Source organism: Myotis daubentonii, chromosome 7 (assembly GCF_963259705.1).
Source record: "Myotis daubentonii chromosome 7, mMyoDau2.1, whole genome shotgun sequence".
In the NCBI taxonomy this organism is placed as follows: domain Eukaryota; kingdom Metazoa; phylum Chordata; class Mammalia; order Chiroptera; family Vespertilionidae; genus Myotis; species Myotis daubentonii.
In genome coordinates this window covers 95,206,838-95,225,667 of record NC_081846.1, presented here as the reverse complement: position 1 = coordinate 95,225,667, position 18,830 = coordinate 95,206,838, and the positions used below count along the sequence as shown (strand labels likewise).

The 18,830-nt window shown below is 61.1% G+C and overlaps 6 non-coding genes across 6 annotated transcripts; all 6 read left to right on the top strand.

Moving 5' to 3' along the window:
- Nucleotides 1–1,421: 1,421 nt before the first annotated feature.
- LOC132238986 (5S ribosomal RNA) lies at nt 1,422–1,540 on the top strand. Its single transcript, XR_009453948.1, has one exon. It is a non-coding gene; the product is annotated as a 5S ribosomal RNA (ribosomal RNA).
- Nucleotides 1,541–4,747: 3,207 nt separating this feature from the next.
- Nucleotides 4,748–4,866, top strand: LOC132238984 (5S ribosomal RNA). The gene has a single exon (XR_009453946.1). It is a non-coding gene; the product is annotated as a 5S ribosomal RNA (ribosomal RNA).
- Nucleotides 4,867–8,065: 3,199 nt separating this feature from the next.
- LOC132238973 (5S ribosomal RNA) lies at nt 8,066–8,184 on the top strand. Its single transcript, XR_009453936.1, has one exon. It is a non-coding gene; the product is annotated as a 5S ribosomal RNA (ribosomal RNA).
- Nucleotides 8,185–11,390: 3,206 nt separating this feature from the next.
- LOC132238961 (5S ribosomal RNA) lies at nt 11,391–11,509 on the top strand. The gene has a single exon (XR_009453926.1). It is a non-coding gene; the product is annotated as a 5S ribosomal RNA (ribosomal RNA).
- Nucleotides 11,510–14,711: 3,202 nt separating this feature from the next.
- LOC132238949 (5S ribosomal RNA) lies at nt 14,712–14,830 on the top strand. The gene has a single exon (XR_009453916.1). It is a non-coding gene; the product is annotated as a 5S ribosomal RNA (ribosomal RNA).
- Nucleotides 14,831–18,036: 3,206 nt separating this feature from the next.
- LOC132238938 (5S ribosomal RNA) lies at nt 18,037–18,155 on the top strand. The gene has a single exon (XR_009453906.1). It is a non-coding gene; the product is annotated as a 5S ribosomal RNA (ribosomal RNA).
- Nucleotides 18,156–18,830: the final 675 nt, after the last annotated feature.

The following is an 18,830-nucleotide window of genomic DNA, read 5'->3' as shown; positions in this document are numbered from 1 at the left end:
TGTGAAAACGCCACCCGAAGTACCTGGAGTTGTAAATATTACCAATATTTTTGTCATTTCACAGCTTTCCACTGGAAACCTCCGTCATTGAATACGACAGTAAATGTAGTAAGAATCTATTTACGTGTACTTGAGGTGTTTCTTACACGTTCTTAGTCATTTCTGGGAACTATCATTGTGTATTTTAACAGTTTTACCAAAATTAGACAGTTTGCTTAGAAGTATTTACCGGAATCGTCACCATTTTAACAGATTCACACACAAAAACGCCAAAGCCTATCCTCCTTAATTGTAAGCATAAACACTATTCTCGTCATTCCAAGGCTTTAGACACCAATTCTGAGCTCTGTGAGCATGAACTCTTAATAATTGAGAGCACAGTCCCGTGAAAACGCCACCGGAAATACCCGGAGTTGTAAATATTACCAGTATTTTTGCAATTTCACAGCTTTCCACTGGAAACCTGCGTGATTGAATACGACAGTAAATGTAGTAAGAATTTATTTACGTGTACTTGAGGTGTTTCTTACACGTTCTTAATCATTTCTGGGAACTATCATTGTGTATTTTAACAGTTTTACCACAATTGGAAGGTTTGCTTAGAAGTATTTATTGGAATCGTCAGCATTATTACAGATTCACACAAAAAAACACCAAAGCCAATCCTCCTTAATTGTAAATAGAAACACTATTCTCGTCATTCAAAGGCTTTAGACACCAATTCTGAGATCTGTAATCATGAACTCTTAATATTTGAAAGCACAATCCCGTGAAAACGCCACCGGAAGTACCCGGATATGTAAATATTACCAGTATTTTCATCATTTCACAGCTTTCCACTGGAAACCTGCGTGATTGAATACGACAGTAAATGTAGTAAGAATCTATTTACGTGTACTTGAGGTGTTTCTTACACGTTCTTAATCATTTCAGGGAACTATCATTGTGTATTTTAACAGTTTTACCAAAATTAGACAGTTTGATTAGAAGTATTTACTAGGCGGCCTCCACCTCCACTCCCCCTGGACCCCGCCTAGGCACATGCACATCTTTGGTCCCAACGACGTGTTTAGCCATTGGATTCTCCCCAACACAATGCTGCCATGGGGATGTGAAGTGGACTCCCTAGCGGAGCCCAGATGGAGAGGGCGCCCCCTTCCGGGCTCACCGGGACATCGCACTCCCTCCCCCGCCCCGGCCCCCCTCACCCCCACCCACCCGGGAGCGGCTCTCCCGCGTCTCGCATCACCTGGAAGCTCAGAAGGTGGATGAGAGGCAGCTGGTGGCTCCGCACGGACAGATCTAGTCCCGGCTAGAGGGTGGGGGGAGCGGAGCACCAGGTCAGCCAGGGGGCCCAGGGCTCAGCGGGCCTGGAGCCCCGGCGCCGCGGGCTCTTGAGGCTCCCGGAGGCCGGCTCCCGCGTCTACGGCCATACCACCCTGAACGCGCCCGATCTCGTCTGATCTCGGAAGCTAAGCAGGGTCGGGCCTGGTTAGTACTTGGATGGGAGACCGCCTGGGAATACCGGGTGCTGTAGGCTTTTGATCGCCATTTTTTGGAGCCCGCCCCGTCCGCCCTTTGGCGGTGTGGGGGGACCCTCCCATCGCCCCCCCCCGCGGGGCTACTCTCAGAGCTGGACCCCCGCCCCCTCCCCCGCCCCCGCCCACCCTCGTCCGCCGTCCAAACTTAGGAGATGGTGTCTCGCGCCCAACAGACAGCAGCCCTGCGTTGCAGGGGCGTGTCTCTTCCCTTCTCCCGCCCCCGCGCAAGCCCCAAGCGCTCCGTGCTCTGCGGGGGCAACAGGGGACCCACACCCACACCCACACCCACACCCGGGGGAACCCAGCGAACCCCCGGTGCTGCGGACGGAGGTAGCTCCCCAACCGCTAAGGGAACCCCGCGGGCCCCACCAAAGGCCCAGGCCGCCCCTCGCTTTGTGCCATCCCTCGGGGGGCTTCGTCCTACCCGGTGGCGGTGGACACCCCCTTCCGCCTTTCAGGCAATCGCACCCCCAAAGGAGGGCGCCCTCCTGCGTCTTGTCGAAGCTCAGGAGATGGGCGGGCCAGAGACAGCTGGTGGCTGTGCAAGAAAGAGATCTGGGCCGGGCCGGGGCGGCGGGTGTGCGGAGTCGGGTGGCGGAGCACCAGGTCGGGGAGCGGGGTGCGGGGACAGGGCTTTGGGATGTTTCTGTTTTCCTTGCCCAAGCTCCGCCCCGTGGCCAAGGCAGGGCCGACCCTGAGGTCCACTAGGACGCCCGCCCCCCTTCCTGCCACTCTGCAGCACTCCACCTCCCCACCCCCAAACACCCACCCTGGGCCCAGGAGAGCGGCTGGGCCACTCCCCTCCTCCACTCCCCTCCTCGCCTTGGCGGTGTTGAGGGTTTGGTGGGGGGACCCCTGGGGCTACTCTTGGATCCCTCACCCCCGGCCACCACGACCTCCACCCCCAATCAGGGAAAGGGGTCTCCCGCCTGACAGAGGGCACCCCTGGATGGGAGGGATGTGTCTGTGACGCTAGTGGAGGAGGCTCCAGCGGGTTTGGCTCAGTGGACAGAGCGCAGGCCTGTGGATGGAAGGGTCTCGGGTTCGATTGGGGTCAAGGGCACTTACCTCCCTTGCAGGCTGGATCCCTGGCCCCTTGGGGCGCCTGCCGGAGGCAACCAATCCAGGTGTCTCCCTCACATCCATGTTTCTCTCTGCCTCTCCCGTTTTTTTTCCAGTCTCCCTAAAAGTCAAGGGAGAGATATCCTGGCCGAGGATTACGAGAAATAATCAAATAAATAAATAAATAAATAAATAAATAAATAAATAAATAAATAAATAAATAAATAATAAATGCAGGTGGAACCGCTAAACACTCTCGGGGGGGATCTGATATGTGGCTCTCCTGGGTCCTCTTAGTCCCGTGGGGACAGCGCCCTCTGTACCCACCCTTAACTCTGGGCCCACTCCGACTGCCGGTGCTCTGGTCTCTAGCTCCCGGACAAGGATTGGAAGAAGTTGTATGAGTGCAACTGAGTCTCCATGACCACCTGGGTGGAGCTCTGATAAGGCAACGCCCGGAGTCCGGGCCATTGGAAAATTGCCTGGGTCTCACCACAGTAGGGAAACCCACCATGAAGTCATTTTCCCTGATCAGGTGCACAGGGTTGTCTGAATAGACTTCCAGCCATGAAGGAATAAAATGAGCCCTCAACCCCTAGGATTTCCAGAGGGTACGGGACCTTGGTCCCCAGCACTCACTTCCTCTTATGCCCCCCATGACCTGAGGTAGGCACTTGAGAGACCCAGCAAACCACCCCTCCTGCAGTTTCTTCCACTCCAGCACAAACACACACACACACACACACACACACACACACACACACACGCACACACAGTGGCAAGGACGGATATGACGCCCTCAAGTGCCCCCAGTTGTGGCCTACCTGGGATTGGCCAACGCTAGGCTGTCCTAAGTTACCTGAGGCTACACACCGCTCAAGGTCAGCAGGCGTCAGAAGGGAGACTAGAGCCACTGTCTGCGTGAGGGAAACAGTTTTGCTGTCAGCTGTTCCAGAGGCACACCCCAAGGACATCTGGAGACCAGTGGAGAGCATCCTGCTCTCTCTCCCAGGTCTCCAGTCAAGTGAGGTGATAGGGGCCTGTCTCAGCAATGTGGTGCCTGGTGGACCAGAGTTCTAGCTTCTGTATTGTCCTGTCACTGAGGAAGTGACATCAAGTTTGCAGGGTTCCATTACCTGTACGTGTTCCTTTAAGCACACTTGCCCGGAAAGCCCTCTGGGCTTTTGACTGACACCCCCAGAAATACTCCAAGTTCTCCAACTCAGCTTTCCCCTCCCCCAGCTCCCCCTTCTTGCCACCAGGGGCCTAGCGTTCAGGAGAGCCCAGTGAGACCTGTGTTGTCCGATCGGTTTAGTGTCCTGGCAAAGCCACTGTGTCCTCCTGGGCCTTCCCAGGGACCCCGCCGACACACACGCGAGGGATGATGCAGGAAACAATCTTCTAGAGACCCGGACCGCTGCATATGACATCACACCGGCCACACCCGTGGGCCTTGTGACCTGTGCCGGATGCAAAAACTCAGAGAGGGCCAGATCCTTAGACGGGGTGGGATGTGGCCTGGAGGGCCGCTTCCAACAGGCCCGGGCTTCAGCACTGCGGTCCTGGGAGAGGCACACCGCCCTGGGCCACCTGGCTAGGTCTCCACCGGGAAGAGGGTGAAACGGAGGACACGAAGGGGTGACCGCCCAGGCCATATCCCCTCCTAGGGTCTCCCAGGACACGGCGCATCAGACCTGGGGCTGGCTGTGGGCCTACATGGTGGGCGGCCTCCACCTCCACTCCCCCTGGACCCGGCCTAGGCACATGCACATCTTTGGTCCCAACGACGTGTTTAGCCATTGGATTCTCCCCAACACAATGCTGCCATGGGGATGTGAAGTGGACTCCCTAGCGGAGCCCAGATGGAGAGGGCGCCCCCTTCCGGGCTCACCGGGACATCGCACTCCCTCCCCCGCCCCGGCCCCCCTCACCCCCACCCACCCGGGAGCGGCTCTCCCGCGTCTCGCATCACCTGGAAGCTCAGAAGGTGGATGAGAGGCAGCTGGTGGCTCCGCACGGACAGATCTAGTCCCGGCTAGAGGGTGGGGGGAGCGGAGCACCAGGTCAGCCAGGGGGCCCAGGGCTCAGCGGGCCTGGAGCCCCGGCGCCGCGGGCTCTTGAGGCTCCCGGAGGCCGGCTCCCGCGTCTACGGCCATACCACCCTGAACGCGCCCGATCTCGTCTGATCTCGGAAGCTAAGCAGGGTCGGGCCTGGTTAGTACTTGGATGGGAGACCGCCTGGGAATACCGGGTGCTGTAGGCTTTTGATCGCCATTTTTTGGAGCCCGCCCCGTCCGCCCTTGGGCGGTGTGGGGGGACCCTCCCATCGCCCCCCCCGCGGGGCTACTCTCAGAGCTGGACCCCCGCCCCCGCCCCCGCCCACCCTCGTCCGCCGTCCAAACTTAGGAGATGGTGTCTCGCGCCCAACAGACAGCAGCCCTGCGTTGCAGGGGCGTGTCTCTTCCCTTCTCCCGCCCCCGCGCAAGCCCCAAGCGCTCCGTGCTCTGCGGGGGCAACAGGGGACCCACACCCACACCCACACCCACACCCACACCCGGGGGAACCCAGCGAACCCCCGGTGCTGCGGACGGAGGTAGCTCCCCAACCGCTAAGGGAACCCCGCGGGCCCCACCAAAGGCCCAGGCCGCCCCTCGCTTTGTGCCATCCCTCGGGGGGCTTCGTCCTACCCGGTGGCGGTGGACACCCCCTTCCGCCTTTCAGGCAATCGCACCCCCAAAGGAGGGCGCCCTCCTGCGTCTTGTCGAAGCTCAGGAGATGGGCGGGCCAGAGACAGCTGGTGGCTGTGCAAGAAAGAGATCTGGGCCGGGCCGGGCCGGGGCGGCGGGTGTGCGGAGTCGGGTGGCGGAGCACCAGGTCGGGGAGCGGGGTGCGGGGACAGGGCTTTGGGATGTTTCTGTTTTCCTTGCCCAAGCTCCGCCCCGTGGCCAAGGCAGGGCCGGCCCTGAGGTCCACTAGGACGCCCGCCCCCCTTCCTGCCACTCTGCAGCACTCCACCTCCCCACCCCCAAACACCCACCCTGGGCCCAGGAGAGCGGCTGGGCCACTCCCCTCCTCCACTCCCCTCCTCGCCTTGGCGGTGTTGAGGGTTTGGTGGGGGGACCCCTGGGGCTACTCTTGGATCCCTCACCCCCGGCCACCACGACCTCCACCCCCAATCAGGGAAAGGGGTCTCCCGCCTGACAGAGGGCACCCCTGGATGGGAGGGATGTGTCTGTGACGCTAGTGGAGGAGGCTCCAGCGGGTTTGGCTCAGTGGACAGAGCGCAGGCCTGTGGATGGAAGGGTCTCGGGTTCGATTGGGGTCAAGGGCACTTACCTCCCTTGCAGGCTGGATCCCTGGCCCCTTGGGGCGCCTGCCGGAGGCAACCAATCCAGGTGTCTCCCTCACATCCATGTTTCTCTCTGCCTCTCCCGTTTTTTTTCCAGTCTCCCTAAAAGTCAAGGGAGAGATATCCTGGCCGAGGATTACGAGAAATAATCAAATAAATAAATAAATAAATAAATAAATAAATAAATAAATAAATAAATAAGAAATGCAGGTGGAACCGCTAAACACTCTCGGGGGGGATCTGATATGTGGCTCTCCTGGGTCCTCTTAGTCCCGTGGGGACAGCGCCCTCTGTACCCACCCTTAACTCTGGGCCCACTCCGACTGCCGGTGCTCTGGTCTCTAGCTCCCGGACAAGGATTGGAAGAAGTTGTATGAGTGCAACTGAGTCTCCATGACCACCTGGGTGGAGCTCTGATAAGGCAACGCCCGGAGTCCGGGCCATTGGAAAATTGCCTGGGTCTCACCACAGTAGGGAAACCCACCATGAAGTCATTTTCCCTGATCAGGTGCACAGGGTTGTCTGAATAGACTTCCAGCCATGAAGGAATAAAATGAGCCCTCAACCCCTAGGATTTCCAGAGGGTACGGGACCTTGGTCCCCAGCACTCACTTCCTCTTATGCCCCCCATGACCTGAGGTAGGCACTTGAGAGACCCAGCAAACCACCCCTCCTGCAGTTTCTTCCACTCCAGCACAAACACACACACACACACACACACACACACACACACACGCACACACAGTGGCAAGGACGGATATGACGCCCTCAAGTGCCCCCAGTTGTGGCCTACCTGGGATTGGCCAACGCTAGGCTGTCCTAAGTTACCTGAGGCTACACACCGCTCAAGGTCAGCAGGCGTCAGAAGGGAGACTAGAGCCACTGTCTGCGTGAGGGAAACAGTTTTGCTGTCAGCTGTTCCAGAGGCACACCCCAAGGACATCTGGAGACCAGTGGAGAGCATCCTGCTCTCTCTCCCAGGTCTCCAGTCAAGTGAGGTGATAGGGGCCTGTCTCAGCAATGTGGTGCCTGGTGGACCAGAGTTCTAGCTTCTGTATTGTCCTGTCACTGAGGAAGTGACATCAAGTTTGCAGGGTTCCATTACCTGTACGTGTTCCTTTAAGCACACTTGCCCGGAAAGCCCTCTGGGCTTTTGACTGACACCCCCAGAAATACTCCAAGTTCTCCAACTCAGCTTTCCCCTCCCCCAGCTCCCCCTTCTTGCCACCAGGGGCCTAGCGTTCAGGAGAGCCCAGTGAGACCTGTGTTGTCCGATCGGTTTAGTGTCCTGGCAAAGCCACTGTGTCCTCCTGGGCCTTCCCAGGGACCCCGCCGACACACACGCGAGGGATGATGCAGGAAACAATCTTCTAGAGACCCGGACCGCTGCATATGACATCACACCGGCCACACCCGTGGGCCTTGTGACCTGTGCCGGATGCAAAAACTCAGAGAGGGCCAGATCCTTAGACGGGGTGGGATGTGGCCTGGAGGGCCGCTTCCAACAGGCCCGGGCTTCAGCACTGCGGTCCTGGGAGAGGCACACCGCCCTGGGCCACCTGGCTAGGTCTCCACCGGGAAGAGGGTGAAACGGAGGACACGAAGGGGTGACCGCCCAGGCCATATCCCCTCCTAGGGTCTCCCAGGACACGGCGCATCAGACCTGGGGCTGGCTGTGGGCCTACATGGTGGGCGGCCTCCACCTCCACTCCCCCTGGACCCGGCCTAGGCACATGCACATCTTTGGTCCCAACGACGTGTTTAGCCATTGGATTCTCCCCAACACAATGCTGCCATGGGGATGTGAAGTGGACTCCCTAGCGGAGCCCAGATGGAGAGGGCGCCCCCTTCCGGGCTCACCGGGACATCGCACTCCCTCCCCCGCCCCGGCCCCCCTCACCCCCACCCACCCGGGAGCGGCTCTCCCGCGTCTCGCATCACCTGGAAGCTCAGAAGGTGGATGAGAGGCAGCTGGTGGCTCCGCACGGACAGATCTAGTCCCGGCTAGAGGGTGGGGGGAGCGGAGCACCAGGTCAGCCAGGGGGCCCAGGGCTCAGCGGGCCTGGAGCCCCGGCGCCGCGGGCTCTTGAGGCTCCCGGAGGCCGGCTCCCGCGTCTACGGCCATACCACCCTGAACGCGCCCGATCTCGTCTGATCTCGGAAGCTAAGCAGGGTCGGGCCTGGTTAGTACTTGGATGGGAGACCGCCTGGGAATACCGGGTGCTGTAGGCTTTTGATCGCCATTTTTTGGAGCCCGCCCCGTCCGCCCTTGGGCGGTGTGGGGGGACCCTCCCATCGCCCCCCCCCGCGGGGCTACTCTCAGAGCTGGACCCCCGCCCCCTCCCCCGCCCCCGCCCACCCTCGTCCGCCGTCCAAACTTAGGAGATGGTGTCTCGCGCCCAACAGACAGCAGCCCTGCGTTGCAGGGGCGTGTCTCTTCCCTTCTCCCGCCCCCGCGCAAGCCCCAAGCGCTCCGTGCTCTGCGGGGGCAACAGGGGACCCACACCCACACCCACACCCACACCCACACCCGGGGGAACCCAGCGAACCCCCGGTGCTGCGGACGGAGGTAGCTCCCCAACCGCTAAGGGAACCCCGCGGGCCCCACCAAAGGCCCAGGCCGCCCCTCGCTTTGTGCCATCCCTCGGGGGGCTTCGTCCTACCCGGTGGCGGTGGACACCCCCTTCCGCCTTTCAGGCAATCGCACCCCCAAAGGAGGGCGCCCTCCTGCGTCTTGTCGAAGCTCAGGAGATGGGCGGGCCAGAGACAGCTGGTGGCTGTGCAAGAAAGAGATCTGGGCCGGGCCGGGCCGGGGCGGCGGGTGTGCGGAGTCGGGTGGCGGAGCACCAGGTCGGGGAGCGGGGTGCGGGGACAGGGCTTTGGGATGTTTCTGTTTTCCTTGCCCAAGCTCCGCCCCGTGGCCAAGGCAGGGCCGGCCCTGAGGTCCACTAGGACGCCCGCCCCCCTTCCTGCCACTCTGCAGCACTCCACCTCCCCACCCCCAAACACCCACCCTGGGCCCAGGAGAGCGGCTGGGCCACTCCCCTCCTCCACTCCCCTCCTCGCCTTGGCGGTGTTGAGGGTTTGGTGGGGGGACCCCTGGGGCTACTCTTGGATCCCTCACCCCCGGCCACCACGACCTCCACCCCCAATCAGGGAAAGGGGTCTCCCGCCTGACAGAGGGCACCCCTGGATGGGAGGGATGTGTCTGTGACGCTAGTGGAGGAGGCTCCAGCGGGTTTGGCTCAGTGGACAGAGCGCAGGCCTGTGGATGGAAGGGTCTCGGGTTCGATTGGGGTCAAGGGCACTTACCTCCCTTGCAGGCTGGATCCCTGGCCCCTTGGGGCGCCTGCCGGAGGCAACCAATCCAGGTGTCTCCCTCACATCCATGTTTCTCTCTGCCTCTCCCGTTTTTTTTCCAGTCTCCCTAAAAGTCAAGGGAGAGATATCCTGGCCGAGGATTACGAGAAATAATCAAATAAATAAATAAATAAATAAATAAATAAATAAATAAATAAATAAATAAGAAATGCAGGTGGAACCGCTAAACACTCTCGGGGGGGATCTGATATGTGGCTCTCCTGGGTCCTCTTAGTCCCGTGGGGACAGCGCCCTCTGTACCCACCCTTAACTCTGGGCCCACTCCGACTGCCGGTGCTCTGGTCTCTAGCTCCCGGACAAGGATTGGAAGAAGTTGTATGAGTGCAACTGAGTCTCCATGACCACCTGGGTGGAGCTCTGATAAGGCAACGCCCGGAGTCCGGGCCATTGGAAAATTGCCTGGGTCTCACCACAGTAGGGAAACCCACCATGAAGTCATTTTCCCTGATCAGGTGCACAGGGTTGTCTGAATAGACTTCCAGCCATGAAGGAATAAAATGAGCCCTCAACCCCTAGGATTTCCAGAGGGTACGGGACCTTGGTCCCCAGCACTCACTTCCTCTTATGCCCCCCATGACCTGAGGTAGGCACTTGAGAGACCCAGCAAACCACCCCTCCTGCAGTTTCTTCCACTCCAGCACAAACACACACACACACACACACACACACACACACACACGCACACACAGTGGCAAGGACGGATATGACGCCCTCAAGTGCCCCCAGTTGTGGCCTACCTGGGATTGGCCAACGCTAGGCTGTCCTAAGTTACCTGAGGCTACACACCGCTCAAGGTCAGCAGGCGTCAGAAGGGAGACTAGAGCCACTGTCTGCGTGAGGGAAACAGTTTTGCTGTCAGCTGTTCCAGAGGCACACCCCAAGGACATCTGGAGACCAGTGGAGAGCATCCTGCTCTCTCTCCCAGGTCTCCAGTCAAGTGAGGTGATAGGGGCCTGTCTCAGCAATGTGGTGCCTGGTGGACCAGAGTTCTAGCTTCTGTATTGTCCTGTCACTGAGGAAGTGACATCAAGTTTGCAGGGTTCCATTACCTGTACGTGTTCCTTTAAGCACACTTGCCCGGAAAGCCCTCTGGGCTTTTGACTGACACCCCCAGAAATACTCCAAGTTCTCCAACTCAGCTTTCCCCTCCCCCAGCTCCCCCTTCTTGCCACCAGGGGCCTAGCGTTCAGGAGAGCCCAGTGAGACCTGTGTTGTCCGATCGGTTTAGTGTCCTGGCAAAGCCACTGTGTCCTCCTGGGCCTTCCCAGGGACCCCGCCGACACACACGCGAGGGATGATGCAGGAAACAATCTTCTAGAGACCCGGACCGCTGCATATGACATCACACCGGCCACACCCGTGGGCCTTGTGACCTGTGCCGGATGCAAAAACTCAGAGAGGGCCAGATCCTTAGACGGGGTGGGATGTGGCCTGGAGGGCCGCTTCCAACAGGCCCGGGCTTCAGCACTGCGGTCCTGGGAGAGGCACACCGCCCTGGGCCACCTGGCTAGGTCTCCACCGGGAAGAGGGTGAAACGGAGGACACGAAGGGGTGACCGCCCAGGCCATATCCCCTCCTAGGGTCTCCCAGGACACGGCGCATCAGACCTGGGGCTGGCTGTGGGCCTACATGGTGGGCGGCCTCCACCTCCACTCCCCCTGGACCCGGCCTAGGCACATGCACATCTTTGGTCCCAACGACGTGTTTAGCCATTGGATTCTCCCCAACACAATGCTGCCATGGGGATGTGAAGTGGACTCCCTAGCGGAGCCCAGATGGAGAGGGCGCCCCCTTCCGGGCTCACCGGGACATCGCACTCCCTCCCCCGCCCCGGCCCCCCTCACCCCCACCCACCCGGGAGCGGCTCTCCCGCGTCTCGCATCACCTGGAAGCTCAGAAGGTGGATGAGAGGCAGCTGGTGGCTCCGCACGGACAGATCTAGTCCCGGCTAGAGGGTGGGGGGAGCGGAGCACCAGGTCAGCCAGGGGGCCCAGGGCTCAGCGGGCCTGGAGCCCCGGCGCCGCGGGCTCTTGAGGCTCCCGGAGGCCGGCTCCCGCGTCTACGGCCATACCACCCTGAACGCGCCCGATCTCGTCTGATCTCGGAAGCTAAGCAGGGTCGGGCCTGGTTAGTACTTGGATGGGAGACCGCCTGGGAATACCGGGTGCTGTAGGCTTTTGATCGCCATTTTTTGGAGCCCGCCCCGTCCGCCCTTGGGCGGTGTGGGGGGACCCTCCCATCGCCCCCCCCGCGGGGCTACTCTCAGAGCTGGACCCCCGCCCCCGCCCCCGCCCCCGCCCACCCTCGTCCGCCGTCCAAACTTAGGAGATGGTGTCTCGCGCCCAACAGACAGCAGCCCTGCGTTGCAGGGGCGTGTCTCTTCCCTTCTCCCGCCCCCGCGCAAGCCCCAAGCGCTCCGTGCTCTGCGGGGGCAACAGGGGACCCACACCCACACCCACACCCACACCCGGGGGAACCCAGCGAACCCCCGGTGCTGCGGACGGAGGTAGCTCCCCAACCGCTAAGGGAACCCCGCGGGCCCCACCAAAGGCCCAGGCCGCCCCTCGCTTTGTGCCATCCCTCGGGGGGCTTCGTCCTACCCGGTGGCGGTGGACACCCCCTTCCGCCTTTCAGGCAATCGCACCCCCAAAGGAGGGCGCCCTCCTGCGTCTTGTCGAAGCTCAGGAGATGGGCGGGCCAGAGACAGCTGGTGGCTGTGCAAGAAAGAGATCTGGGCCGGGCCGGGCCGGGGCGGCGGGTGTGCGGAGTCGGGTGGCGGAGCACCAGGTCGGGGAGCGGGGTGCGGGGACAGGGCTTTGGGATGTTTCTGTTTTCCTTGCCCAAGCTCCGCCCCGTGGCCAAGGCAGGGCCGGCCCTGAGGTCCACTAGGACGCCCGCCCCCCTTCCTGCCACTCTGCAGCACTCCACCTCCCCACCCCCAAACACCCACCCTGGGCCCAGGAGAGCGGCTGGGCCACTCCCCTCCTCCACTCCCCTCCTCGCCTTGGCGGTGTTGAGGGTTTGGTGGGGGGACCCCTGGGGCTACTCTTGGATCCCTCACCCCCGGCCACCACGACCTCCACCCCCAATCAGGGAAAGGGGTCTCCCGCCTGACAGAGGGCACCCCTGGATGGGAGGGATGTGTCTGTGACGCTAGTGGAGGAGGCTCCAGCGGGTTTGGCTCAGTGGACAGAGCGCAGGCCTGTGGATGGAAGGGTCTCGGGTTCGATTGGGGTCAAGGGCACTTACCTCCCTTGCAGGCTGGATCCCTGGCCCCTTGGGGCGCCTGCCGGAGGCAACCAATCCAGGTGTCTCCCTCACATCCATGTTTCTCTCTGCCTCTCCCTTTTTTTTCCAGTCTCCCTAAAAGTCAAGGGAGAGATATCCTGGCCGAGGATTACGAGAAATAATCAAATAAATAAATAAATAAATAAATAAATAAATAAATAAATAAATAAATAAATAATAAATGCAGGTGGAACCGCTAAACACTCTCGGGGGGGATCTGATATGTGGCTCTCCTGGGTCCTCTTAGTCCCGTGGGGACAGCGCCCTCTGTACCCACCCTTAACTCTGGGCCCACTCCGACTGCCGGTGCTCTGGTCTCTAGCTCCCGGACAAGGATTGGAAGAAGTTGTATGAGTGCAACTGAGTCTCCATGACCACCTGGGTGGAGCTCTGATAAGGCAACGCCCGGAGTCCGGGCCATTGGAAAATTGCCTGGGTCTCACCACAGTAGGGAAACCCACCATGAAGTCATTTTCCCTGATCAGGTGCACAGGGTTGTCTGAATAGACTTCCAGCCATGAAGGAATAAAATGAGCCCTCAACCCCTAGGATTTCCAGAGGGTACGGGACCTTGGTCCCCAGCACTCACTTCCTCTTATGCCCCCCATGACCTGAGGTAGGCACTTGAGAGACCCAGCAAACCACCCCTCCTGCAGTTTCTTCCACTCCAGCACAAACACACACACACACACACACACACACACACACACACGCACACACAGTGGCAAGGACGGATATGACGCCCTCAAGTGCCCCCAGTTGTGGCCTACCTGGGATTGGCCAACGCTAGGCTGTCCTAAGTTACCTGAGGCTACACACCGCTCAAGGTCAGCAGGCGTCAGAAGGGAGACTAGAGCCACTGTCTGCGTGAGGGAAACAGTTTTGCTGTCAGCTGTTCCAGAGGCACACCCCAAGGACATCTGGAGACCAGTGGAGAGCATCCTGCTCTCTCTCCCAGGTCTCCAGTCAAGTGAGGTGATAGGGGCCTGTCTCAGCAATGTGGTGCCTGGTGGACCAGAGTTCTAGCTTCTGTATTGTCCTGTCACTGAGGAAGTGACATCAAGTTTGCAGGGTTCCATTACCTGTACGTGTTCCTTTAAGCACACTTGCCCGGAAAGCCCTCTGGGCTTTTGACTGACACCCCCAGAAATACTCCAAGTTCTCCAACTCAGCTTTCCCCTCCCCCAGCTCCCCCTTCTTGCCACCAGGGGCCTAGCGTTCAGGAGAGCCCAGTGAGACCTGTGTTGTCCGATCGGTTTAGTGTCCTGGCAAAGCCACTGTGTCCTCCTGGGCCTTCCCAGGGACCCCGCCGACACACACGCGAGGGATGATGCAGGAAACAATCTTCTAGAGACCCGGACCGCTGCATATGACATCACACCGGCCACACCCGTGGGCCTTGTGACCTGTGCCGGATGCAAAAACTCAGAGAGGGCCAGATCCTTAGACGGGGTGGGATGTGGCCTGGAGGGCCGCTTCCAACAGGCCCGGGCTTCAGCACTGCGGTCCTGGGAGAGGCACACCGCCCTGGGCCACCTGGCTAGGTCTCCACCGGGAAGAGGGTGAAACGGAGGACACGAAGGGGTGACCGCCCAGGCCATATCCCCTCCTAGGGTCTCCCAGGACACGGCGCATCAGACCTGGGGCTGGCTGTGGGCCTACATGGTGGGCGGCCTCCACCTCCACTCCCCCTGGACCCGGCCTAGGCACATGCACATCTTTGGTCCCAACGACGTGTTTAGCCATTGGATTCTCCCCAACACAATGCTGCCATGGGGATGTGAAGTGGACTCCCTAGCGGAGCCCAGATGGAGAGGGCGCCCCCTTCCGGGCTCACCGGGACATCGCACTCCCTCCCCCGCCCCGGCCCCCCTCACCCCCACCCACCCGGGAGCGGCTCTCCCGCGTCTCGCATCACCTGGAAGCTCAGAAGGTGGATGAGAGGCAGCTGGTGGCTCCGCACGGACAGATCTAGTCCCGGCTAGAGGGTGGGGGGAGCGGAGCACCAGGTCAGCCAGGGGGCCCAGGGCTCAGCGGGCCTGGAGCCCCGGCGCCGCGGGCTCTTGAGGCTCCCGGAGGCCGGCTCCCGCGTCTACGGCCATACCACCCTGAACGCGCCCGATCTCGTCTGATCTCGGAAGCTAAGCAGGGTCGGGCCTGGTTAGTACTTGGATGGGAGACCGCCTGGGAATACCGGGTGCTGTAGGCTTTTGATCGCCATTTTTTGGAGCCCGCCCCGTCCGCCCTTGGGCGGTGTGGGGGGACCCTCCCATCGCCCCCCCCCGCGGGGCTACTCTCAGAGCTGGACCCCCGCCCCCTCCCCCGCCCCCGCCCACCCTCGTCCGCCGTCCAAACTTAGGAGATGGTGTCTCGCGCCCAACAGACAGCAGCCCTGCGTTGCAGGGGCGTGTCTCTTCCCTTCTCCCGCCCCCGCGCAAGCCCCAAGCGCTCCGTGCTCTGCGGGGGCAACAGGGGACCCACACCCACACCCACACCCACACCCACACCCGGGGGAACCCAGCGAACCCCCGGTGCTGCGGACGGAGGTAGCTCCCCAACCGCTAAGGGAACCCCGCGGGCCCCACCAAAGGCCCAGGCCGCCCCTCGCTTTGTGCCATCCCTCGGGGGGCTTCGTCCTACCCGGTGGCGGTGGACACCCCCTTCCGCCTTTCAGGCAATCGCACCCCCAAAGGAGGGCGCCCTCCTGCGTCTTGTCGAAGCTCAGGAGATGGGCGGGCCAGAGACAGCTGGTGGCTGTGCAAGAAAGAGATCTGGGCCGGGCCGGGCCGGGGCGGCGGGTGTGCGGAGTCGGGTGGCGGAGCACCAGGTCGGGGAGCGGGGTGCGGGGACAGGGCTTTGGGATGTTTCTGTTTTCCTTGCCCAAGCTCCGCCCCGTGGCCAAGGCAGGGCCGGCCCTGAGGTCCACTAGGACGCCCGCCCCCCTTCCTGCCACTCTGCAGCACTCCACCTCCCCACCCCCAAACACCCACCCTGGGCCCAGGAGAGCGGCTGGGCCACTCCCCTCCTCCACTCCCCTCCTCGCCTTGGCGGTGTTGAGGGTTTGGTGGGGGGACCCCTGGGGCTACTCTTGGATCCCTCACCCCCGGCCACCACGACCTCCACCCCCAATCAGGGAAAGGGGTCTCCCGCCTGACAGAGGGCACCCCTGGATGGGAGGGATGTGTCTGTGACGCTAGTGGAGGAGGCTCCAGCGGGTTTGGCTCAGTGGACAGAGCGCAGGCCTGTGGATGGAAGGGTCTCGGGTTCGATTGGGGTCAAGGGCACTTACCTCCCTTGCAGGCTGGATCCCTGGCCCCTTGGGGCGCCTGCCGGAGGCAACCAATCCAGGTGTCTCCCTCACATCCATGTTTCTCTCTGCCTCTCCCGTTTTTTTTCCAGTCTCCCTAAAAGTCAAGGGAGAGATATCCTGGCCGAGGATTACGAGAAATAATCAAATAAATAAATAAATAAATAAATAAATAAATAAATAAATAAATAAATAATAAATGCAGGTGGAACCGCTAAACACTCTCGGGGGGGATCTGATATGTGGCTCTCCTGGGTCCTCTTAGTCCGGTGGGGACAGCGCCCTCTGTACCCACCCTTAACTCTGGGCCCACTCCGACTGCCGGTGCTCTGGTCTCTAGCTCCCGGACAAGGATTGGAAGAAGTTGTATGAGTGCAACTGAGTCTCCATGACCACCTGGGTGGAGCTCTGATAAGGCAACGCCCGGAGTCCGGGCCATTGGAAAATTGCCTGGGTCTCACCACAGTAGGGAAACCCACCATGAAGTCATTTTCCCTGATCAGGTGCACAGGGTTGTCTGAATAGACTTCCAGCCATGAAGGAATAAAATGAGCCCTCAACCCCTAGGATTTCCAGAGGGTACGGGACCTTGGTCCCCAGCACTCACTTCCTCTTATGCCCCCCATGACCTGAGGTAGGCACTTGAGAGACCCAGCAAACCACCCCTCCTGCAGTTTCTTCCACTCCAGCACAAACACACACACACACACACACACACACACACACACACGCACACACAGTGGCAAGGACGGATATGACGCCCTCAAGTGCCCCCAGTTGTGGCCTACCTGGGATTGGCCAACGCTAGGCTGTCCTAAGTTACCTGAGGCTACACACCGCTCAAGGTCAGCAGGCGTCAGAAGGGAGACTAGAGCCACTGTCTGCGTGAGGGAAACAGTTTTGCTGTCAGCTGTTCCAGAGGCACACCCCAAGGACATCTGGAGACCAGTGGAGAGCATCCTGCTCTCTCTCCCAGGTCTCCAGTCAAGTGAGGTGATAGGGGCCTGTCTCAGCAATGTGGTGCCTGGTGGACCAGAGTTCTAGCTTCTGTATTGTCCTGTCACTGAGGAAGTGACATCAAGTTTGCAGGGTTCCATTACCTGTACGTGTTCCTTTAAGCACACTTGCCCGGAAAGCCCTCTGGGCTTTTGACTGACACCCCCAGAAATACTCCAAGTTCTCCAACTCAGCTTTCCCCTCCCCCAGCTCCCCCTTCTTGCCACCAGGGGCCTAGCGTTCAGGAGAGCCCAGTGAGACCTGTGTTGTCCGATCGGTTTAGTGTCCTGGCAAAGCCACTGTGTCCTCCTGGGCCTTCCCAGGGACCCCGCCGACACACACGCGAGGGATGATGCAGGAAACAATCTTCTAGAGACCCGGACCGCTGCATATGACATCACACCGGCCACACCCGTGGGCCTTGTGACCTGTGCCGGATGCAAAAACTCAGAGAGGGCCAGATCCTTAGACGGGGTGGGATGTGGCCTGGAGGGCCGCTTCCAACAGGCCCGGGCTTCAGCACTGCGGTCCTGGGAGAGGCACACCGCCCTGGGCCACCTGGCTAGGTCTCCACCGGGAAGAGGGTGAAACGGAGGACACGAAGGGGTGACCGCCCAGGCCATATCCCCTCCTAGGGTCTCCCAGGACACGGCGCATCAGACCTGGGGCTGGCTGTGGGCCTACATGGTGGGCGGCCTCCACCTCCACTCCCCCTGGACCCGGCCTAGGCACATGCACATCTTTGGTCCCAACGACGTGTTTAGCCATTGGATTCTCCCCAACACAATGCTGCCATGGGGATGTGAAGTGGACTCCCTAGCGGAGCCCAGATGGAGAGGGCGCCCCCTTCCGGGCTCACCGGGACATCGCACTCCCTCCCCCGCCCCGGCCCCCCTCACCCCCACCCACCCGGGAGCGGCTCTCCCGCGTCTCGCATCACCTGGAAGCTCAGAAGGTGGATGAGAGGCAGCTGGTGGCTCCGCACGGACAGATCTAGTCCCGGCTAGAGGGTGGGGGGAGCGGAGCACCAGGTCAGCCAGGGGGCCCAGGGCTCAGCGGGCCTGGAGCCCCGGCGCCGCGGGCTCTTGAGGCTCCCGGAGGCCGGCTCCCGCGTCTACGGCCATACCACCCTGAACGCGCCCGATCTCGTCTGATCTCGGAAGCTAAGCAGGGTCGGGCCTGGTTAGTACTTGGATGGGAGACCGCCTGGGAATACCGGGTGCTGTAGGCTTTTGATCGCCATTTTTTGGAGCCCGCCCCGTCCGCCCTTGGGCGGTGTGGGGGGACCCTCCCATCGCCCCCCCCCGCGGGGCTACTCTCAGAGCTGGACCCCCGCCCCCTCCCCCGCCCCCGCCCACCCTCGTCCGCCGTCCAAACTTAGGAGATGGTGTCTCGCGCCCAACAGACAGCAGCCCTGCGTTGCAGGGGCGTGTCTCTTCCCTTCTCCCGCCCCCGCGCAAGCCCCAAGCGCTCCGTGCTCTGCGGGGGCAACAGGGGACCCACACCCACACCCACACCCACACCCACACCCGGGGGAACCCAGCGAACCCCCGGTGCTGCGGACGGAGGTAGCTCCCCAACCGCTAAGGGAACCCCGCGGGCCCCACCAAAGGCCCAGGCCGCCCCTCGCTTTGTGCCATCCCTCGGGGGGCTTCGTCCTACCCGGTGGCGGTGGACACCCCCTTCCGCCTTTCAGGCAATCGCACCCCCAAAGGAGGGCGCCCTCCTGCGTCTTGTCGAAGCTCAGGAGATGGGCGGGCCAGAGACAGCTGGTGGCTGTGCAAGAAAGAGATCTGGGCCGGGCCGGGCCGGGGCGGCGGGTGTGCGGAGTCGGGTGGCGGAGCACCAGGTCGGGGAGCGGGGTGCGGGGACAGGGCTTTGGGATGTTTCTGTTTTCCTTGCCCAA